The sequence below is a fragment of the Cucumis melo genome, chromosome 8, assembly GCF_025177605.1.
Source record: "Cucumis melo cultivar AY chromosome 8, USDA_Cmelo_AY_1.0, whole genome shotgun sequence".
NCBI classification, from domain to species: Eukaryota; Viridiplantae; Streptophyta; class Magnoliopsida; order Cucurbitales; family Cucurbitaceae; genus Cucumis; species Cucumis melo.
In genome coordinates this window covers 33,661,534-33,685,810 of record NC_066864.1, presented here as the reverse complement: position 1 = coordinate 33,685,810, position 24,277 = coordinate 33,661,534, and the positions used below count along the sequence as shown (strand labels likewise).

Sequence of the window (24,277 nt, the reverse complement as noted above, 5' to 3'; positions counted from 1 at the left end):
TACCCATTTCGAGGCGAGATTACATTGAGGAGACGGAGTTCTATCTTTTTAGATAAGAAAAAAAGACCTACAGGGAGAGAAGAGGGAAAGATGGAAAAACCCACGGAGCGGTTTTGACCCCCATGTGAGATTGAAGTTTTGAACGCCAAATCAGCCATTTGCTAGTAGGGACAATCGAAGATGTAGTAACTTCAGGCCGGTGAACATGAGGAGCGAGTGAAAAGACGCCTCAAATGGTTTTAGCAAAGAAGATGTCACTTCGTCCCTCTTCCTACCCTATCCTAGTGCGTGCCCCGTCTGTGACCAATACCTAAGGACGGACTATTCATATATCTACTCCGAAAGGGACTAAGTTGCTGGAGGTGTTAGAGGAGAGGGACAGATTTGACCTCTGATTCCGCTGACTCTGAAAGAAGGACTGGTGGGGACTTTCTTCTATTCGCTCGTGAACTCGACCGCTTCCTGAACTCTGGAAAGGAATTGAAGGACGGGTTCAAACTACGAACCGGACCCATGAAAGCCGGCCGCTGCCTCTTCTTCTTTCGATCCTATCTGAGCCCACTGGGGTCTCGCGACTCAAATCCCCACTTTCCCACGGTTTTGAAGTGACTTAAAAAACGAAACTCGACAGGACGGAGAAGGAGCATTCCTTTAAGTAGGTTCAGACTTTGGAGTCTTCTTTACCCCTGTGTATCCGCGCAACCTAGAAAGAACCCCCACGGAGCGGTGAGCAGCTTTGCGCTCCCTAGCCAAAGACCTTGCCTGTCCGAACCAACCTCGTAGCTCTTTCTTCCCTTTCGGCTTGGGAAAGAGTAACTCAAATTCTTTGAGCCTAAGATTCCTTTCATGTCCATGAAAACACATGCTTGCTAACATTCGTGATTCTGTAAGGGATACGAAGCCCCTTAATATACCGAAAAAAGAATAGAAAGATAGTATAGAACCAGCCTAGTTCGTACAACTTCGTACAACCTAGAAAGAGCCCCCACGTAGCGGTGAGCTCCGCGAAAGACCTAGAAAGACCCGAATCGCTCTCGAAGCTCTCAGCTCCCGGCTTCGCCTTCTACCCCAACCCTCACCTCATTTTAGAAAAAGGTAGGGGAAATAGAAGATCAAAATCAGACGTAACAGCTCTTTTTTCCTTGTTGGCTGTCCTCCCCTCTCTCTCTCTCGCTAGTTGTCGATAGCATCTACCGGCTCCGGGTTTGAAGGATGTGGTCTACGGCTCAGCTCCACGGAGGGAGTGGCTTTGTCTTTCCTAGTTCGTCAGTCAGTCTTCTCTGTCCGTCCGGCGGAAACCTGCAGCTTTGACTGTCCGGCTTTGGCTTTCTCCTTATTTGATTATATTATCAAAGCTTTCTCCTTATTATATTATCAAAGTAGGTGCTGGGTAGCATTCCCCATTCCCCATTCCCTATTGGGACGTCGTCCGATCCACAACGAAAATAAACAACAAGTCAAAGACAACCCTACGGAACCCTTTTGAGAAATCCATATTAAGAAATTAGTCCCGAAACGACTGTGAAGGAGTGCATTATGTTTATATGGATTTCTTTCGTTGCACTCCTGAATTCTAATATAAAGAAGGAGCGAAGTCAAAAGTAGTTTCAGATATAGGAGAGGAGCGAAGGTACTCTACGTTGAAAATATAGGTTCAGAGCGAAGCCACTCGACTGAGGTTAGGAAGGTTCAGAGCGAAGGTACTCGTAGTTTTTCAATATAGGTTCAGAGCGAAGGTACTCGACTGAGGTTAGGAAGGTTCAGAGCGAAGGTACTCGTAGTTTTCAATATAGGTTCAGAGCGAAGGTACTCGTAGTTTTCAATATAGGAGAGGAGCGAAGGTACTCGACTGAGGTTAGGAAGGTTCAGAGCCCGACGATTATTATTCAATGAAATCCATATGAAAAAATTAGTTGCAAGATTCGTGCTTCTGCCGTAGGTAGGGTCCTTTTGACCCCTATGATTCTGCTTTTCCTTACCTTTATTCCGAAAGAGGGAATTCTGACTCAGTCCAGTCTCTTACCTTGCTTCTGCTCGCCGCTTAGCACCCTCACTCTGTCTTTGACGCTTCCACCCACGTAGCGGTAAATCGGGTATAGCTCCCGATGAGGCTACTGATACTGAATAAGACTTATCCGACGTAGCAGGAATGAAACTACCACGGACCGGGATCACATACCTCTGCTGCCTGGGACTTCCCTTTCTTCCGAGACTAATTGAGTTAACCTCGGCTGTGTCTAACCTTTATGGTCTAACCTGCATGGGGCGCTGCTGATAATGATAACCTGCACCGATCCGTTCTTTATTCCGAGACTAAGGAGACTAATAATCATAGTTATGAAACCGAGTCGCAAGGAATTAGCTCTGATTCTCATTCCAATTTCTGTCTCGGCTGCTCCTACTCGGGGGGAAAGCTGCTTCTCGCCCCTCTCCAGTTCCAGAAGAACAGCTTATCCTTACTTCGAGGCTTGACAGAGATATTCTGCTCAATCTGAATTAATGAGCGGCTAAGCGCTTGAATATCATCCACGAGGTGACTGACCAAGATCAATCCCTTTCCGTAGGGGCATACGTTAGGGCCCGGGGAGGAATTCGGATCAGTGTGGATAACGAAACTGGTGTTGAGATCTTAAAGAGAATAAGAGCTTTCCTTCTTTCAATACCACCATAACGAAAGACCCTCTATGCGCTTCCTGTCCTTTCTGTCTCGCCCTATGCGCCTACGCCAGCTGCTTTCTTGATCTCGCGCCTCTCCTCCTTTTGAGGATTCCGCCTCTGATCCTCTCGCCTCTTAAGTAGAATACGACTGATATCGGAAGAGTAGACTGAATTCCCGCTGGACGGTTAGAACGACTGAGAAGAGGGATACTGACCGACTGTAAGGGTATGAATACGACCAGTATCAGATAGGGAAGAGAAGAAGAAAGGTCAGAGGGGAGAAGTAGCTTAATTAGTCAGAAAGCCGTAGGCCTGGGCCAAAAGTGAGTTCATTCTTCATTCGTGTGTTAGAGAGAAAGAAAGCGGAGGCAGAACCTAAAATAAGTACGAAAAAGAATGAGACAGAACCTACTAAAAGACACTGGAGGCAAGGGGGCGAGAGCTACAGTTTCGGCAGTTGCTGACAGGGAAGACGTAGTTCCAGTTTCAAGGGAAGTAGTTCAAGTTTAATAAGTAGCAGTTGAAAGAAGAACTGGGACAACGAAATAATCTCGTTAATTCACTCATATAAAGAACAACGATATTTGCAATATCTGAAAAGAAGAAAGAAATCCCAATCGGTGTGAAGTCGAGACCAAAGGAAGAGGGTCAGGTCAGCTGGAAAGGATAGGCTTTGGAGAAAGAAAGGTATTTCAGTCATCAGTCTCGAGTGGCTCGACCTAGCTAGTAGGAATCGGAAGCGATACCGAGTTGACGAGGAGTTTGATTCTATTCCGTCATGAGATCAGTTTCAGTTTCAGTTGCTGGATGAAAGAAAGAGTAGGGGAGAGTCAGACTTTTTCTTATCTCTTGAGGCGGGGAAGCTATCAAAATGAAAGAATAAGTAGGGTCTTTAGTAATGGAATTGCATAACGGTTATCAGCTTCAAACCCTAGTTGGGTCGGCAGAGGAAGAGTCTGAGTTCCGGAGAGTAGGAAAAACAAGAATCGGAATCAGTACTCAAAGAATCAGACTTGGTGCGGTTATCAGCTGTGCTTTACCGAGAAAGAGCTTCTGAGTTGGAGTTAGACAAGAGGGAATTAGATCTTGGGAGTTGAAGAAGTGGCCGTGAAAGAAAGATAATATGAAAGAAAGGCATATAGCCATAGTCGTGCAGAATCAAGATAGTCCTTCGCCTGCAATAATCAGCCTACGGCACCTTACCTACGAACCGGAGGCCTGAATGGATAAAGAACAAACTGAGTTGCACTCTTCACTCTTCAAAGTCGTACCTACGGCAACGAATATGAATTCAGCCTACTACGCCTCCTACGGAGTCAGTCATCCTTATTTCGGTTTAATGGTCCTCCGGACTTTCATTGCCGTAAGGTTGAGGCTTCGCATCTTAACATTTTCTATAGTATTCTTCATAAACAAGTCCTACGAGATAAATTCTTCTCCGGACCCCTCCGGACTGAGAAAGATTATGTAAAAGAAGAGAAGAAGAAAAAGAGAAGAGCAAGAGAAGAACTCAAGAGGAGCCGTAGTTAGGAGTCTTAAAGAGGCAAGGGGCGAAGCCTTATGATTTACATACTATGGCTGAGACAGGAGCGCAAATGGACTCCGGACCTCCGGCAAAGAATCTCCTACGGAGTTGTCTTTCTTTCTTGTTTTCTTCTTTTAGGTAGTCTTTGAAAATCATAAACACCTTCTCCGTCCGGAGGACTCCTTTGTTCTTTATCCATTCAAGCTTCTCAAAGTAGTCTTTTAGCGTAAATCACCACTGAACCTTTATTAAGTAATCTCAAGTCCAAAAGCGATTCATCGGCGAAAGCTTAGCCATCCTTTTGAAAGGAAATAGTCAGAATCCCCTTCCAAAAGCTCCTCTTATTCTCCGCTCCCGTCTAAGGCGTCAAAGTTGCTTGGGCGCCGATCAACTACTTCTCTTGTTTCTGCTACGGATTCTGATCGGTCCGGAGGACTCGTTCATTCCATATTGTTTGAAACTGGGCCCTTTGGCTCCTCGAAGATTGAATGGATAAAGAACTCCTAATTAAGCTAGTCCGGACGACGGGTTTTCCTTGAATTTGAAGCTACCTGCTTTTCATCTTACCCGCTTTCGTTTACACGTAGAATCATTGAAGAAAAGACTTGATTTGAAATCAGATTAGATCTTGGGATGGCTCCGTAGGAGGACGTAGATAGAATTCTTTTCTTCCTTAATCCTGAACTTCTGAATTCAGCCTTTGAATGAAAGAGATCTTTCCTCTTCTCCAGCGACTTCAACAACGGAAACCTATGAAAGAGCGAGAGCCACTTCCCCTGGATCTGACTCTTATTCAACCTCTGCCCCTACAGTTGAGCTGCGGAACACCGGGCTCACTCCTAATCCCCGACCTGGGAACTCTTTCTTTTCTTAAGAGTGATTGAGGCGCCTTTCCCTGCGAGATCAGATGATTGCCTCTTTGGAGACCTGTACGAGCCTTATTGGCTTCTGCCTCTGAGCGTCTTGGGGTCGAGCGTGTGCCTTATGCATTTTCAAGCCCTTCTTTATCATGCGAAGAACGAGAATCAGGCAAAGAAGGAAGGTTCTCTCGCTGGGGAGTTTCAAGATTTTCCGACAGCTACAGGTTCAGCGGTTTCTGTGGCTGGAAAAGCTCTTTCTTATGGTAGGGAATTGCTCTTGACCTGCCTTCTTTCTTAATTGATTCACTAAAAGATGTTCCCCAACCTTTGTGATCACTGTATTCCACGTACACCTTCTTTAAGGAAGAAAGGTCAGACTCCTTCTTTAGGAGGGGGGAAATTGGATCCCTCTTTCACATCAAATTCATCTTTCACAAGTATTTTCAATAGGGCAGGGCGAAGAAGAAAGACTGTAATGAGAGGGGCGATCGGGCAGTCTGATTCAGATCTTTCAAGGGATGCTGCGGACGTAGCAGGTGCTTTAGTCGCAGAAGTGGTGGGTGAGGCTGCTCTTTCAGCCTCATCTCTTGCCTCATTCAATTCAAGGCTGATTTATGGGATTTTTTCATTAAGTAATTTTCTAGAAAGTGACTCAAGATTTGACGCTCTCAACGATTAAGGAAGAAGACGATAAAGGAGCCTTCTTTCTTTATCTTTAAGGAAGAAAGGTCAGACTCAAAGATCAAAGGGAATAAAGAGCTCCTGATAAAGATTCAAGGAATAAGACGTAGTAGGAGGGCCTCCGGAGAGTCCAAAACCAATAAGAAAAAGCCTAGGGAAAACTTCCTTCTTGAGTCCATTCCCCCGGAACCCATAAAGACATGAAAATTAGAAAGAGTAGGTAGGGTCGGCGAACATGAATAAGAGAGTCCGCTCGACCGGAAAGAGTAGAAAGACAGTAGCTGCTATCGCCAGGAGGCAGAGGCTTGAGAATGAAACTACCACGGACCAGTGTGAATATGTCTCTCCCCAGTAACTGAATCAAAGCAAGACGGGATCGATCGGTCTGAAATCGGGGGTTCTATAGGCTTGACCGTAGAGGATAGGAATACCGGGAACTAAAAGAGGAGATCCCGAACCCAACTTCATATTCTTAGTGATAGTGCTAGTCCCCCTTTCCTCAACGGATTCCCCGACTAAATAGAGTTTATGGAAGGGTTGAATCCCTCTCTTGTTCGGAATGAGCGGAGAGGCAAATATCAAGCCTTTTTAACGAGAATGAAAGAAGAAACTCGCAAATTCTTTGCCTTTCTTCATTGATTCAGTCTCGTCTCAAATTGACTAATTCATTAATATGGATTTCGATCATTCTTTGGGCCTCAGTAGCTTAATTCTTTTTTGATCCATATGAAATTTCTTCTTTTTTCTTAGCTAAAATCCCATAAAATGCAAGGGCTCGACTGATAAGGAGAGCAAACCACATTTGAAGGCCACTTTGAAAGTCAAATGCCTGATTTTGCAGTCTATTTTTCGTTATATAGAAAGATGAGAAAAAGTCAGATTTTGCAAGAACCGAGAAAAGGCAATGAATGAAAGGATGAGTTGATCTCTGATCATTTGCTTAAGACATGCATTCAGAGATTGAGAAAGAGAAGAAGAAGAAAGATAGAAAAAGCCCTTGGTCCAATTCTTGAGATCTCCCCCCAACTTTCATACTAGAAGACAGAGAAGTTCATACCCAAAATCCTCTTTCTTTTTTCCACACATAACCGAAGAATGGAAAAGATTATTCAAGGGTCTTCGGGTTACCAAAGGTCTTGAACGACCGATCCGTATGGAAGAAAGAAAGAATCCAAAATCGTTATGAACACACACCTATTCATGAGATCAATCCGGTCAATCCAATCCAGTCCTTCCTCTATCGGGGTCCTATTCTCACCCTACCTTTTTGATAGATAGCAAAGGGCTAGTTTAGATATTATGTCACTGAAAGTTCTCGATCGGACACGGAATAAGAAGACTTTCTGATCTGAGTGTGGAATGCCTAAGACAAAGATTTCCCTTAATCAAAGCATCCATATGCCCTCCTTCGGTATCTTCTTTCTTTCTTTCCTTCTTTCATGTGTGGAATCCAAATTCTTCTTATGCTGGCGGATCCGCCCGCTATGTCAACTCCTACTCCGCCTCGACTAAATTCAAGCAGTGAGGACTAGCTTCATTTCCTCTTGACTTCTGAATTCTACCACCATTTGAATCTCATTTTTCTATATCTTTCTATATATATATTATATTATCAAAGAGTAGAAGTTCATATTCCATCAAGAGTCCAGAGGAGCGAAAGCGGCTCGACTTACAGGAGAGGACCGTAGGAGGCTCCGTAGAGGAGGAGGAAAAGGCAATTCATTCATGGACCTACTACATCCTCTCTCATTTGCTTAACACAGGGAATTAGGACAAGAGGCCTCTCCTTTATCTTCTCGTCTATAATATTTCATCCCCTATCTCGGGTGCCCCTCTTGATCTGTCTCTGATATGATGAATATCAGGGTGATTGGTCACATATTATGCATTCTGAGTTCGCTCTTTAGGCTAGTCAGTCCGTCCCTCTTTCTCGATCCGACGAGAACAGTGTCCTGTCCCACTACGCGGTCCCAAGCTTCTGATTTTTGTACTGATGTTTCAGAAAGGGATGCCTCTTGTACGGATGAAACTGCCTAAACTGAGAATTCCGGAGAATAAGATCCTGCTGCTCATGGAACTCGACCCGTGGGTCTCTATATTCTACCTGAACCCGAGTCAAAAAATCTGATATTCACACCGAAAAAGGATAGATATTCATACCTTCCCCGATCTGACCCTTACCGCTCCGTGGGTCAATTTCATCGAGCCTTTCAGCTGACCCGACTGAACAATTAAAGAATGAATGTCTTAAGCAAATGATCTGAGATCCAACTCATCCTAGAAAGTTGACCTTTTCTCGGTTCTTGCAAAATGTGAGAAAAAATCAGATTGAGAAATTATATCAAAATAATTGAGTGAAAAATCAGGCATTTGACTTGAAAAGTTGCTACAAAGTGGTTTGCTCTCCTTATCAGTCGAGCCCTAGCATTTTCTGGGATTGAACTCCGTCTTCAATCTAGCAGATTAATTTTGAGCTTCTTGAATTCTCGTTAATGAGTTCACGCAATATTCTTTGCGCCTTCTTCATTCGATCATTCTTTGAGCCTGTGGTCCGAAGAACTTAGCTCCTGTCCAAGTCAATATTCTTTGAACCTAGCAAGATCTCATTCAAAGAAAGGGCTTGACCTCTTCATGGAATTCCTTTTTCTACTTTCAGTGCTTTTCTTTCTCTCTTTTCTTTTTCTTTCTTTCTTAAGAGATTTGATAGCCTAATCCTACATCTTAAGAGATTGTATTTCTCGATTTGATCTCCCTAATCGATCTGTCTTAAGAGATTTCTTCTCTCTCTTACTGGAATTAGCCGATGATCTGACCTGATGGAATATTAGAGTGGAACCTACCTCCTCATCTTAGGAGTGGGCATACCGCGCGAGAGGGCAATAGCGAAGGGAGCGGCGTACCAAGACAAGAAAAAGAAAAAGCACAAGATGGATAAGCTTGCCTCAAACTGCCATTAGTGTACTATTAGATAGACGGCTAGGGGTCATTGAACCCACCATAGACAACTTTCCTGTCCCGTAATCCGACAGAAAGAATATCTACTAATGGAAATTGTGCGCTCTGTCCTTCTTTCTTTTATGGGGTGCTTTATCTGAGGCCGACTTCTGAGTTATTCAGGGAAAAGCTGCGAGACCGTTTTGAAGCTTTACGAGGTTATCATACGACTTCCCACGGAGTGGTCTGAATATCTTCTACTTAGTTTGGGCTTCCTTTTCTCAATCGTCCATTCGTCAATCTCTAGTGGGGACGCCTCCCTCTAAGAATTCTTTGATCGCTAAGTCGACCAATTCCTCTACTCGGACTAGACCGAAGCAGCGGATTCGCTACCTAAATTTCAGGCGGAAGACGTAGCCTGGTTCATAATTTTTGATTGAGACTAGAATTTCATTGTGTATACAGTAAATAAAGGAATAAGAGGTTCGAACTCAACTTTCTAGTTGGCACAGCTCCCATCGCTTGAACTTCAAGTTCAACTTCCTTCCTTTTTCGGTATGAGGGCTCAGTCAGACTTGGGCATGAGAAGAGTCTCAGAAAAGTTCGTTGGCATCTAATGCCTTAGCGCAGGAAGAGATGCCTTGCCCTGCGTGGTCTTCCTTTATTCATGCGGCGGAAGCTAGCGACAAAAGATAAGGCCAGCACAGTAGATGTCTTTACGGGACGGGCGTCAAAGAGACTGAGTCAAGGATTCTCCCAGGTTGGGGCGCTCGCTATGCGGACGGATGCTGAGCCTGAATTTCCTCTCCAGCCTGATCCAGAGTCATCTGTCTCAGTTGAGTTCATTGTTCAGACCGCCCTGAATCTCATTTCAAATTCTTCCTCTCAAGTCAGAAATTCTCTCCACTTCCACGCTTAGACGATAGGCTACTGCTTAGCCGCTTTTTTGCTCTACTCGCAGGACTTTTTCTTGCCTCCTCACCTTGTGCTAGCAGTTTGAGAAAATTCTGATGAAAGAATATGGGACTGCTCTCTTACATGTCCACCAAGCGCGCCAAGCTAAGAAGAAAATCATACCCACGCCAAATCCATGAAAAGGATGATGCACTCCCTCGCGTAGTAGGATAGGCTTTCTTCCCCTATCTCTTCTTATGGCGGCTTTCCCACGGGGCGCTAGGTTCAGATATAAGAAGATATAAGGAATCATCAAGCGATTCTGATTCTTTCTTCTCTTTTTTATTTACTTAGCCATTCTTTGAATTGAGTTCTCGTATTAGTATTATCTTTGAAGGAGAGATGGAAGGAGACCTACGGGCCGGATTGACCGCTACGTGGGTTAGTAGGGAAAAAGGGAATTCTCTTGAAACTAGGCTCGGAGAGGAGAAAGCCTACCCTCCAAATTCATAGACGAAAGAAGAAAAGGAAAGCGATGAATAAGAAAGAAAATGGAGTGAAAGGATCCGGATCATTCTTCTTCCTCCTCCCCTCCTGAAAGGGATGAGTTCGGGCCGCCACCAGGCCTTGATTCTGGCTTATGAGCTCGGCTTGCCTCCCGTCGATCGTAGATAAGGTGATCGGACTCCGTGATTCATCCTTCCATCCACTCGTGAACTCGGGAAAGCCTATCAACCAAGTCATCAAGATCAAGCCTAGCCTGAATGAACAAAGGTTCCAGGGAAAGCCATTACACTCCTAAACAAACCTCTGACTTGGGAAGCCGACTCCTAAACCTCGTCTGCTGGGGGAAAGCGCTTCCTTTCTTCTTCTTTTCTTCTATGAAGAAAATACCTTCCCATGAAAATAGTGAGATGATAGTAATCCAACTCCAACTCTTTCGATCATTCTTTGATCCTTTACTTTCTCTTACAAGAGCTAAAACTCTCCCGTAGGTCTGCACTTGCACTCCTCTCTCTCGACTGATATAACTCCTTACTCTTCCCCTTCTACTAATCAGATAGTTCAATCATAATTCAGTAAAGATGCGAATGAAATAAGAAGAGATAATAAGATTTCAGGGGTTTATCCTTCTCTTTCAGTGTCTCATGAAAGAATGTAGAAAAGAAATTCCTCTTTAGATATGATGATCTATCTTTTTCTGGAGTCCGGATTGCTCCTGCGTCTTCCTTTTTCCTTTACCTTTCATCCTTAACTTTCTCTGACTTGAAGTAGGTTTAGGAGTTCAAGGCCTTTCTATTTGCGTGACGTAGATCGATAGTGAATTAACGACTTATCAAGAAGAGCGGACTCGCCTCAACCTTTGTTCATTGATTCAGTCCTTATATTCACCTTTTATTTGCCGCCTTAAGGAATCTTTGACTTAGTGGATAAAAAAGGTCAGTCTTCCGCTTATTATGAGATTTCTTTGCACTCGACCTAATACCTTTCCTGCCGGTCTTTCCGTTGAGAAAGACGCTTCTCCAAAGGAGATGAGGGCTGATCTTCTTTCAGGTATCTCTCTTTTTTCCTAATGCCCTTCTTTCTTCATTGATTGACTTCCCAAGAACTCTTACGTGAAAACTTCTTGCTCACCCGCGCGCTGGGCTTCTCCCTTTGCTCTCACCTTTGTTCGGGAACGGAAGCAGGTAAGTAAGTAAGTCAAAAGAGTCATGAAAACGAGAAAGGTGCAAAGAATATTGCGAGTAGTTAGGCTCGACTGAGCTGTAGAAGGAGAGGAAGGAAGCCCAGGCCTCAGAGAGGAAGCCAACTCCTTCGGTTCTTGCTTACGGAGGAAGCGAACCTCTTGCAGGTGCCGCTTTAGTTGCCGAGTCCGTCGCATAGGAAGATGCAGGATCAGTATATTTTCTTCTTCTATCCTACCCCTCCCGCGTAGTGGGCATTGAGGCCTTTAAGACTCCTTTCGCCTCAATAGGGCACTTTGCGCCTCCGGTTTTTAGTGAACATTCTAATGGCGCGACAGGTGCAAAGAATATTGCGTCAATGAACAAAGGTTTAAGGCTGTCCGCTACGCTACGCTGGAGCTACTCCGAAAGAAATGAAGAAGGTTCGTAATTGAGCGATTCAATCTTCTTTTCACCTTCTGAATTTCTTTCTTTCTTCTTGTCTTTTCTATGAACCATATTGACTTCGGAAACCTCTCGCTGACGCTCAATCTCCCACTCGGACTCTACAAAGCCCCCTTACCCATTGAGGGGAGGCCCGGACGATTGTCAACTAGTGGAATCTTTGATTTAGTGGATAAAAGAGGTCCGACCTGTCTCATCACCCCATTAATAAATAATAAAGTAGCTTCATTCCACTAATATTTGACTCCGGACCGGTCCGAAGGACTATTCGCTATTCTAATAGGACTGATTTCTTACCTGCAAAAAAAGAAGTAGAAAAGGGGCAAAGAATATTGCAAGTTCCCACTCCATCTAATTGCAGGAGGTGGCCTCTCTGACGCCTCTCCTTTAATTAGATTTCATTAGATCGTAAAGACCTCGTTCGCATACTGGGAGCCTCATATACTTCTTCTTTTCATGTGAATGAAGGACCTCTTTGACTCCTTTTCATGAGCTCCTGGGTTGGAAGCACGTACACTCTCACTCTGTAATTGTCTGATTTGATCCTAGAGAAAAGGTCAAAAGAGCAAGATCGGCTGATCCCCTTCTTTTATGAATAATATCCCTATAGGCTAAAGCAGATCCCTTCAGTGGTTAGTGGTTATAGAACAAGATCGAAATCTAGTCCAAAGGAAAAAGCCGAGCTTTTAGAAAGGAAAGATTGAACTAGGAAAGTAGGAAAGAAAGAACTTCAAAGTTCATGATTTCTTTATTCATTAAGAGATAGATTCATTAGAGAGGGAGAATCTGCGCTTTCTAGAAGCTAGCCCGAGCGTAGCGTACTTGGGAGGGAGGCGAGCGGGTAGCATACACAAAGCGTGAACATGTTCCGATCCGAGGGCGAGAAGGCACCACAACAAGAAGAAGAAGAGGCAGGTGCAAAGAATATTGCGCAAGTCTGTCTTAGGGAAAGGTATACATTCTGTCTTAGGTGAGAGGAAGGCGCCATAAGACAGGTCCGAAGGCTAGGCGCAAAGAAGAATGATAAGGGGACAGGTGACGGGGGCAAAGAATGATCGAAGAGGTAAGAAAAGTCTAAGGAAGAGGAAGTATAAGGGGGCGAAGCCCTACAGAAGAGGCAGGAAAGAAAGAATCAGTGTGAGGCGGAGTAGGAGTTGAGGACAGCAAGAAAAGAACAAAAAAAAGAAAGAGAAAGAAGAAGTCAGTATGAGGGGCGAAGCCCTATACAGAAGAGGCAGGTCAGAAAGGCTATATCCGGAGGACGGGGCAAAGAATGATCGAAGCTAGGTGCAAAGAATATTGCGAGGCGAAGCCACCGCTTCCGTGGGGGGTTCCTAATGGTTATAGAACCTTCTCGCAATCTAGTCCAAAGGAAAAAGCTCTTCCTCAAATTCTTTGACCCTCTTCCCGGTACTCGTTTTTGTCGGGGAAGAAGCTCTTCTTCTGTCTTGTGCAAGATCGGCTGATTTCACTCCGGTAATTCAGGTCAAAAGAGCAAGATCGGCTTACAAGATCCCTGCCTTTCTTTTTCTTGCCTCTCTCCCTCTTTCTTATCTTTTCTTGGTCGTATGAGCACTGAGTGCTTTACGGGAAAGCCTCATTCATTGATTATTGATTGATTCAGACTTAAGGAAGGAAAAGAAGAATTTCATGAGTTGGATCGGTGCTATGATAGGCTTCGAGACTTTCTCGGGGTCTCGACCATGTCGAAAAAAGCAATAACTTAGGATCGAAGGCTTTCTACTTTTCATAACAAGAACTAAAATAGGAAGCCGATACCTGTGGGGACTGAACTCGGAAGCTCTCCCCTTCGCCTCCCATTCATTTTTCTTGACCTAGAAGGAACTGGGAGAAGAAAGCTTTCCTAGCTCCGGATCGACCTAGAGCTTCACACATGAAATTTTCTACGTACGAATTGACAAAAAACTTCTGCTCCTTGTAAGAGAACAAAAAATCCCAATTGAATAATATATATAAAGAGGATAAGAACAAAGAAAGAGCTCGAGCAACCCCGTTTTCCCGGGTGGTATTCTCCCTTTCAGAATAAGAAAGAAGAATTGCTACCTAAAGAATCAGAAATCAGACTGCACTCCTATGTTGAAGAAAGAGGAAAGACTCGACCAGGGACTAGCAAAAGCGTCAGATCGAAGGCTAGGCGCAAAGACTTCGGACTGGAGGATTTCCGCTTGATTTTGAGGTTCTTAAGTTCAATATTTAAGGAGATAGAGAGGCGGAGAAGGAGTTGACCTTGACCGAAGGAAGAGGTGAAAAGAATATTGACGCCAGCAGTAGTGATAGCATAGCTCGACCAAAGTCAGAGTCAGCGAACGAGAGCAAAGGAATCCGTCCCAGTTTCATAGGTGCCAGTTAGGTATGAAGTAGCGATAGGAATCAGATCGAGAACAAGAAGGAGCTCCATCTCCGAGGGTAGAAGCTATCACTAAGAAGCAAAAGAAGGGTGTTGAGCGAAGCTCCTCTCCTTCCTAACCTCAGTCGAGCCGCTTTCGCTCCTCTCCTCTAAGTCGAGCCGCTTTCGCTCCTCTCCGGATAGATAGGTATCTGAAGAGTCCAAAATGAGCTGATTCTTGGCCGCCGTTGAAGCTCTTTCTGTTCCGGATTAGAAATAGGAAGACGATCCTTCATCAGAGCAACTGAACTCAGAATCATAGGATAGGAGCGAAGGGGCTTGACTTTGATTTAGTAAGAGGAAGCTGGAGAGGAGTGGGACAGCACAAAGGGGATGCGGCTTTCTTTGATAGGGTTCGGATTTTGAGTGTTGAAGCTGATGTGAACGAGGTCTTATCATATCTCTTCTTAAGGGGAAGGTTAGACACAGCTAACCCTAGTTTCAGCAGACAGTTTCATTCTCTCTTTCTCTAAAAAGGGTATGATCCCCTGGAAAGGGGCGAATACGACCAGAGAATAGGATCTTTCACGAGAGGCCCACGTAGCGGTGAGATGGGAATTGATCTGACTTAGAAGGTGCGAAGCAAAAAGAAAGGAGAGGAGCGACTGAGGTTAGGAAGGAGAGGAGTTGACGTCTTAAAAAAAGAGTTTACGAACGAGATAGAAAAGTGAAGGAGAGAGAGATTTTGAAGGGAATTCGATCTTGAAGCAGTAGCTTTAGCAGTTGAATCAGCCGCTAGCCCAAGCTTTTCGACCAAGCTGCGAGACTGGAAGTTCATACGCACTTGTAAAGATTGCATTTTCCCCTCAAATCAAATGAGAATCAGTCAAATCACTTTCCTAGGATAAGAAAGCCACCCGGAAGAGGCCTATTGCTTGGGGGAATGAAGTTGAGGAAGAAATAGCTCTAAGCCCACTACGCGGTAAAGGCTGTGGCAGTTGTAGTAGTTCCTTGTTGCAGAAGTAGCTTCGTCGGATCGCTCTTCCTTATGAATTATTCATTCGTCGGCGCCTTGCTTGAAACTCTTTATCCTTGACATGTCCCATCTTCCTTCTTGATTGGGGGATTCCGGATCAGAGTCAAATACCGGGTTTGAATGTGATGAGAATGAAAGCAAAGGTCGAAAAGGGCTTTAAATGATAGATAGGATCGGTTCGGATTAGGGGGCAGGGAGAGAAGAGAGGGATGAAATAACTCGCCTTCTCCTTATAAGAAATAAGTTAGGAAAAAAGAAAGGTCATCTGAAACCCTTTTTTTGATGGGCCTCAGTAGCTTAATTATTAGACCATTAGAACGTTGAGGAGGATGACGTCCTAAATAAAGAATGAATGTCTATCTGACTCTACCCTATGGAACCGAAGGACTAGAAACCTATTACTTTGAGACCCGACCCGCAGTTTGAATCTTCCAAATCCCTCCCCCTTGTTCATTGAGGCGGTAAAATGCACATTTTCCCACTCCGCGGTTTTGGCCTCTCGAGCATATTTATTCCCTTTATCCAATAATGCCGCAAGTTTTCCACTGTGTCAATATTCTTTGAACCTTTCTTTCTCTATTTTCTTGTGGTGAGCATTTTCTTAAGACATGAAATTAGGACAAAGAACCTACTAACTGGTCGACCGCTCCCTCTTATCCCTCACCCCTGGTCCTTTCCCTTTGGTCAAGCTGCTTCGCTCCTACTTCTTCTTACGACCTGTGGAAGTCTTCTTCTTCTCTTCCCCCCCTGTGCCTGTCGGTGCCTCCCTCTTCTCTCTCGCTACATCGTTCGGATGCATGCTAGCTGGGGGTGTGCTGAACTGGTCCCTTTCATTTCCTAGCCTTTCTAGACAAAAACAAGGCTTTTAGTGGAAGGCAACTCATATTACATTGAGCCTGCAACTTCGGATATTGATGGCGCAAAGAATATTGCGAGAAGGACCTCAGTTCTTCCATTTCATAAATGCAGTTTCATGGGGTACGAGAACTTGAAGTGAGTATGAAAATCCGTCTCAGTTTTCTTATCTGTTGAGGAAAGCGAAAGCTATCTATATGGATACGATATGGGGAGCTCAGCAGCTTTCCCGAGTTGGATCAGGTTGGGTTAGGATCGGATATGGTCTACTCGGGGTGAACTAGCAAGAAGCTATCAAAATGAAAGATCAAAAGAGGGACGGAAGTAGCTCGACCATAGGAAGAGGGACGGAAGTAGCTCGACCATAGGAAGAGGGACGGAAGTAGCTCGACCATAGGAAGAGGGACGGAAGTAGCTCGACCATAGGAAGAGGGACGGAAGTAGCTCGACCATAGGAAGAGGGACTAGCGCTTAAGAAAGAGAAGTGAAAGTTGAGACAGGAAGAGGGAGAGGCAGCATAAGATCCAGGGGAAGTGGCTCTTCTTCCAATATCGAGTTGGGTCGGAAGCCTCAGTTAGAGGAAGCAGCTTGGGACCGTATCTGAAAAAGTCTCTGTTGGCGGGTAGTCTTTCGTCGTCGTTGAATGAATAACCTCGGATCCGATGACGAGGCCTCAGTTTCATAAGTACGATCACGAAGAGTACGGATTGAAGTAGCGAGACAACTGGAAGAAGAACCTTGTCTCAGCCACAAGAACTACAACTGATGAAAGAGGAGCAAGATCGGCAACTTCTCTGTCGAGTTCCTTGTCTCGCATTCCTACTAACTGAAACATCTCCTTATTCCCTCCCACTCCGCGGTACTCCCATCCTAAATCAGGGAAAGAAGCTTGATCCTTCTTCCACTCGGGTTAGCTGGCCCCTCTTTCTTCTCGTTCGGGATCTTTCCCTGTCTTTATCTTCCCCTTCCGGGTTCCGATCCGCACCCAAGATCATCCCCATTTTAGGCGAAGGACTGATTTATCCATATTAACTTCTTGGACTCATTCTCTACCCGGTCCGTGGTAGTTTAATTAAGCAGTCAATGAAAGATCAAGCCCTTGTTCATTGAGTTGACTGATATCATCCTGACTCTGGAAGTGACCGCTGCCCACTGGTCTCGGCCGGTCTACGAATTCGACTATTTCAGCCATTCTATCGGAGGGCGCGAGAGAAAGATCGGGCGAAGGATTTCAGTTCCGGCGCTGGCGAGAAGAGAGGTAGTTGACTTTTTCTGAATGAATATGAGAAAGCCTAGAAAGGTGGGTTAGCAAGGCTAATTCATGACATAAGAAAAGAGGGGAGTGGGGATTTCAAAGACTATTATCAATCTCAGAAGAAGGGGGCGGTTTGACATCGATTGCGGGTAAAGACATGAGTAGAAGGCGCGAAGCGAAGGAGCGCAAGATAGAAGAGTTGTAGCAGGAGTCGACCGAGGAGACCGCTCATAAGAAGATATAAGTCGATAAGATTCATCAGTTTTTTCTTGAGAAACCTTCTTTTCTTCTCTCCCACTCTGCTTTCCAGTCGTTTGGAAAAAGAAGAGAGGCAAGAAAAGAAAGGCAGGGATCTTCTTGAGATAAGAAAGGAGAAAAGTAGAAGTGCCCCAAGGCTAGGTTAATATGGATAGTCCGGAGGTCTTCAGACTCCTTTCTATTTAAGGAAAGTCCTTCGGACTCCGTACGGGGAGAGGGTCAAAGAATTTGAGTAGATTATTATAGAAAATTCTTGAGCACATTCGCACCCCTGAAATCTGATTATTACGAAAATCCTCTTATCACGTAAATCGAGGGCTGGGGTTTAGTAAATGTCCATTTTTTCTACTAATTAAAAGAGTCAAAAAGAAGGAAATCTTCAATCTTCCTCAACTCATCAGAACCTAAAAAATACAAAACTCAGTCAATGGCCTTCACTTCCAATTTTCTTAGTCTAGTCGATTTGACTCATTCCACGTAAAGGAAATGGAAGAAGTTCATTCCATCAATCCCCGGGTCGGGGGAAATTCAGGATGAGGACCAGAGACCTCGACCTCCAGTCCGATGAAAGGTAACTCTCCCCCTGCTTCGGAAGTAGAATGGATCCGTCCTTCAATCGGCGCAGAGGCATCCCTTTCTCTTTCCGCTCTGGTCTTCTTCCGTATTCAAAGTGAGTCCGTCTCAGTCCCTTCTCAGGCTTTTCTGTAGAAGTTTCAGCCTAAGCCGCCTTTCAGTTCCACGCAATATTCTTTGCACCGCACCGTGGGGGAGGGGTCAAGGACCTTTCATTATTTCATTCATATTCGTAGACAAAGGTAGGCTGAGGATGGAGGGAGAGAAGAAGTCGGACGAATGAAATTCCCTTTTCGCACTCATCCATGGGCGTGGAGCCCTCGGCCTATTTCTTTCTATCCATCTTTCTGTAGGGATTGAACTCGTGAGGCTCTGATGCCTTTGTACAATGGAATTCCGCTGCCTGCATATCAGCTGAGAAGACCTTTCCTATCTCTCACTGACCTCGAACTTAGATCTCAGAATGACTGCACTGACTTCTCTCCATATTCAGAGTTTGCGCTTGAGCTTTCTCAAATTCTTTGAACCTCCTTTCTCGCAATATTCTTTGCACAAAGACTATTCTTTTTTCATCTATGAAGGAGTATAATAAATGGAAGGGATGAACTATAGACAGGGATGAACTCCCAAGAAAAGGATGGAGACAAACTTCCCACCAAAACTCCCCAAGAGGCATCGGTGGCTCTACGTGGAGGATTTTGAAAGCAGCAAGCGAAGTCTCAGTTGAAGGAGAGGCAATGAAACTCAATGAACAAGGGCTTGATCTTTCATTGAGGCGGGAGAGGCGGAGAAGGAGTTGAGGAGACCGTAGGGAGAGGAAGTTGGGGCGAAAGTAGAACTTGATCAAAGAGGAAAGCTTTGATATTCAGAAAGAATAGGACCCATTTTCATTGATTACTGAGTTCACGAGAGAGGCCAAGGGTCGAGGACGCGGAACCTAAAGCAAGGTCATTCTCATAGGTTAGAGAAGGAGTCAGAGGGAGATTTCCAGTGAGTATGGTCTAAGGAGAGGCTAGAATAGGACCAATTGCGAGAGTCTGCTCTTTAAAGGGAATTAGACCTTTCAGTTGCTGGGTACAAGAATCGGAAGAGACCAAATAGGCTTCGGGGGGTTGAATACCTTATATCAGTCTAAGGATAGGAATAGTCATCAGTCTCGACTAAGATATGAATATCAAGACAGTTATTCCAGAATGAAAGACGCACGGACCGCTTGCCTTTCTTCTTTCTTAAGTAGCTGGATTTCTTCTTTCAGTATCGCCTTCAAAGGCTTATGTCCCAATTGACTTTGATTTCATGGAAAACTTCCTTCTTTTTATTCCCCCGGAAACCCGTCAAAGACCCGCCCCGAAACCAGATGGTCGTCGGCCAAGTAGATATGGTTGGAAGTAGCTCGACTCCTGATTCCTCCATTGAATCACTAATGAGTAAGATCTTGCACGAGAAGAAAGGTACCTGAAAGCGAAAGACGAAGAGTCATCTTCTTGGAAGTCTGACTTGGAATTAGAAGTTGAACCAAATGAGTTATTCCCTTAAGAGTCAAAGGAATGGGTAACCCCTCAATCGGGAGCGAGGCCTGGAGCGGGTCACGGGTTCAAGTCTTTCCGCATCGAATGAATAAGAACGGAATCCGTCTCTTCTCTTTTTCTACTTACCTTGAAAGCAAGGGCCACAGCCTAGCCTGCAACCGCGATACCAAGAAGGCCTAGGCCTCATTAGATTTTCTTTCTGACTTTGATTGACATATCTCGCTACCATGATTTAGAAAAAGAGCTTTCCGAGCGAACTACAAGAGAAAGGTCTTTCTGATCCTCTCCTTGTCTTTTTTCGGCTACCTATGGCCTCTACTGGAGCGTCTACTTCCCTTGAAAGAGAGGAATCTGACTCCTGGCTTAGCGTGAACTCGGTCTCGGGGGAGGTCTTATGGCACTGCCCTATTTCCTTCTCGATATTCCATATTTGGAAATAGCCTGATTTTAGGATGAGGATAGACTATGAAAAAGATTACAATCCGGTCGATCCGACTCTTTTTTAAGGCTTGACCTAAATAGAGCTTCTGAGGTTAGAGGAAAGCATATATCTACCCAGACCGCGCCCTACTTATTCTGAGTGATAGCGGAGACCCAGCCCGTAGAAGGAGGATGATCGTCTGATTTCACCTTCACTTCTCCTTTTCCGTCTTCTCAACTCAATGAACAAGGGCTTGATCTTGTCCTTCCTAGCTTGATTCTCCTTCGCACCTTTCCAGTCGCTTCGCTTCGCGCCTTACGGAGCCTCATTTATTCCTCAATAGCAGGCGAGGACGAAATACTGATTCTAATTCTCCTTCTTTACTTTAAGACATTCTATTGAAAGATTCTTATTGGAAGAGGAGGTCTGACCCTATAGATTACTTATGCGTGAATCTCACTGGTGGTCTTTCATCAAAATGCTTTGTCTTCTTGTCCACTGATCATGAAAATCGGTCTCTGCCCTAGCTTCTGCAACTGAGGACTGATGACTCCCACTCTCGCTTTGGAAGAGTTCTTATCCCACTTGGCCGCTCCCTCTTCCTTTGCTCAATCAACTAATATAGATATGATATCCGCACCCCTCGAGTCTGACCTTTCTTCCTTAAGAGTTGAGCAAAAGAGAAAAGGCGCGAAGCTTTAGCCGGAGGTAAGGCACCGGAGCGGCAAGGGGCGAAGCCAAGCGACTATTAAGGAGCGCAAATCGACATAGGAGCCTACGGGTGAGAAGAAGAGAGACTTAAGAGGAGATAGAGAGAGACGAAGCGATGAATAATGCCGTAGTAGGTTTTGATGATTTTCAAAGACTATGTAAAAGATTGAAGGCAGTCGGACTGACTTTCAACCTTTATTTACTTTAGGAGCGCAAACCGGAGGCAAAACTGGTGTTGATGATTTTCAAAGACTATGTAAAAGATTAGTATGGCAAGGTGTTGATGATTTAGATAGACTATGAAAAGATTAGCATGCGAAGCCAAGCTTATATAAGAGAATAAGACAAGACCTACGGGAGCGCAAAGAGAAGACTGAAAAGTCAGAACCTAGGGCAGAAGCACGAATCTTGCAACTAATTAAGCTACGTAGGACGATCTATAATGGCGCATGAATGAAATATAATAAGAAAGGAGCGCAAGCGCAAGAAAGGCGAGACCAGAGTCAGTAGTTTCAGTGGCTCTTGTTCTTCTAGCCTTTAGTTGTTTATTGTATATTCTGAGCAATCTTGCCTCCTTGTGGTCAGCAGCCTCATCTCTTTGCCAAGGCTTAAGGCGAGGCTTTTCACTCTTTATCCTGGTCGAAACAAGCGGGAAGGTTCAAATCCAAGGATGACGAGAAATCAGCCTTAAAAGAAAGTCAGTGAATATGGATTTCATGACTTAGTGGATAAAAGAGGTCCTTCGGACTGTCCTCTTGACTCCTTTTCTCTGATTTTCTTAGATAAGCCTCAACTCCTAAGCGCTCCTCTCCTTCCTAGCTTGATTCTCCTTCGCTCCTCTCCTTCCTAGCTTGATTCTCCTTCGCTCCTTCTTTGAAGATAATTCAGTCCTTTCGCCTTCTTATGAAAAGAGCCTTTCTTTCTCTCTCCATTTCATGCTCCCTCAAATTCATAGATTATGCTGAAGGAGGTCCCTCCGGACTATCCATATTAAGATTAACCCAGACTTAAGACCTGATCCTCTTTAGATATTATGATCCTTTGATGGCCGATACGGATGACTAAATCTTTCTTTTTCCCTTTTTCTCGCTGTCGGTGAATCCGCTGATTGAACTCCGTAACCCACTACGCGGTAAAAACAGCAAATTCTTTGCCTCTGTCTTATCCGCTTCTTTTCGCAATATTCTTTGCACCTCTCTCCCTCTTTCTTATCTTTTCTTGGTCTCCTCCGAAAATGGCATATCCGCAAGGCGTAGACCATTCCGAAAGGCTAAAGCAGATCCCTTCTTCCGTGTAGGCGTAAGCCACTCCGTCTAGGTGCTAGTCCACGATGCCCCTAGTCGCTAGCAAGACTGGGTTTAACCAATGCACTTTCGGGCATACATCCTTTTCATCAACTATTAACGATAAACCTTCTCAGTCAAAAGGAGATCTTTCAAGTTGCCCGTCTAGGGCCTACCATCCGAGCTGGCCAGAGCGTAGCGGTTAAAGAAAAATATTCTGATCGCAAGTATTTCTCCTACGCGGAATCTCTTTATCCTTTCTTTCTCCCTAGCTCCAGCGTAGCGTAGCGTAGCGGACAGCCGTCAACAACTTGATATTTCTTTCTCCTACAATTCTCAGGATCAAAGTATTTGAGCTTTGCGCCTTCTGAATTTCTTTCTCAGGAGCGGACAGCCTGAAACTAAAGACTTTCTTTCTCCTTTCTTTATCCGGACCAGAAACTAGAACTATAATCAAACAATGTTCATTTCTTTGATAGGCTTGATTCTTTCATTGCGTTTTCCCGTCTTTTTTCCTTCTAAATGTGAGTTTTTCTCATCTTTCTATTTAACGATAATAGAGAAAAAATTCAAGATTTTGAATGAAAAGTTGCTACAAAGAAAGTGGTTTGCTCTCCTTATCAGTCGAGCCCTAGCTTTTTCTTCATTTGAGCTAAGAAAAAGAAGAAATTGAATATGTCAAAATCAGTCAAAAAAGATCTTTTCTCGGTCCGAAGTTAAGCTACTCCAGATGAGTCTGAAATCCATATTCAAATTAATTCCAGTCGCTTCTTTAAGTGGAATCAAACTCCTAACGGAGAGGTCCAGATGACTTGTTTTTATCCATATTCATGAACTCATTGATAAGGAGCCTTTCTTCCGGGACAGATGACTATTGAGGTTGCTCCTCGGACTTTCAGATCAGCCTTTTCTGAGACTTCCCCTTGATGCCTAGGCCCGATGTTAGCGCTTCCAACTCTTTCTCTTGTCCCGGTCCGTGGTAGCTTAATTACTTGTTTTTTTGCTTTGGGTTTCAGGAATGAACCTTGAAGAGCTCTTCCTCTCATTCCTCAAGCGAGTTCATTTCATTCAGGAAAAGAGTGATCATCTGAATTTCGTTATTCACACGGATCCGGAACTCCAGATTAAACTACCACGTACCGGTTAGGAAGTGTCTTTACCTTGAGGCGGCGTCTAATCGAGTGGAAGGGTAGCTATCATAGCTTTACCGAGAGTCAGCTGCGTCATCAAGAGTTCCATCTTCCATAGGAATGGAGGTCTAACACGTACCTAGCTAGAAGAGAGGGGAAGGAGGACGACGAGTCCGAGGAAGTTACTGAATTGTCCATTCTCCCTGGGAAAATGACGGATTTTTGGCTGATTTTTTGTCTTTTCTTGCTGCAGCCAAAACCTTGCATTTTTGGAATTTGAGCTAATACCTAAAATAACTACAAAAGCCTATCTCGTCGATCGGCTTTGGTCGTACGTATTCGAGTAATTAATTGAATAAGGATCTGATCGAATCTAAAAAAAGGGTGACTGAAAGAGGCTGATCAAGTATCAAGTTCAGTGGCGTCAGAAGGGTCTTTGCCTCCCCACTCCGCGGTTCCCCGTTCTGGATCCTATGCTGCTGGTGGGCAGTTTGGGATAGTTTGTCCCATAACTAATTATTTACCTACCGGTCCGTGGTAGCTTAATTCTTCTCTACCTTTCAAGAAAGGCCCCGTATTTGGGGCAGGATAGGGTCCTGACTGACGAAGGCGAAGGGAAAGAGAGAGCAACTGAGCCCCTACTTCAGCTTCTTTAGACCCTTGCTTTCATTCTCATCACATTCTGATTCGTTCTTTCTTTTTCTTTCTGACTCAAGTGCGATTCATTATTTCTTTCATGCGATAAAGACCGATAAAGAGGAATCTTTGCACGTAGATTCAAAATCAATCTCGTATTTCTGGATTTCAGACTAACCAACTAGTTGTGTAAAAGTCAATCAAAAAAAAGCGAAATCAGCCTATAGTCCTTTCAACCTACTAAAAAGATTCAAGCCTATGGTCAAGAGATCTCGTTCATTCCCCTACCCGATCCTCCGATCTCACAACTTCTCTTTCTACAACTTCTCTTTCTACTTCTGAAACAAGAACAGCGAAAGCTGAAACAAAAGCTAGAACTGAAGCTTCTCCTTCTCCTGATTCCACTAACTCCTCTTCTGGGAGAACCCCTGTCTCAAGATCTAACTTGCTCCCTCTTCCCCCACTCCGGAAGCGCTCCCTCTTTGATTGAACTTAGTTGACTTTCTTCCCTATCTGCTGGGATCCCTTTCTTTTCACTCTGACTCAGACCCTATCGACCCTA

The 24,277-nt window shown here is 44.5% G+C and overlaps 1 long non-coding RNA gene across 3 annotated transcripts in view; it reads left to right on the top strand.

Annotated features, from left to right (window-relative positions):
- The window catches only part of LOC127150582 (uncharacterized), a 191,938-nt gene extending 190,066 nt beyond the window's left edge, over positions 1 to 1,872 (top strand). For 2 of the 3 annotated variants that reach the window (XR_007822991.1, XR_007822990.1), the window contains one exon: positions 1,737 to 1,831. This is a non-coding gene — a long non-coding RNA (uncharacterized LOC127150582). Of the gene's footprint in view, positions 1 to 1,736 lie in introns of all 3 variants that reach the window. The other variant, XR_007822989.1, reaches the window with a different exon arrangement.
- Positions 1,873 to 24,277: the final 22,405 nt, after the last annotated feature.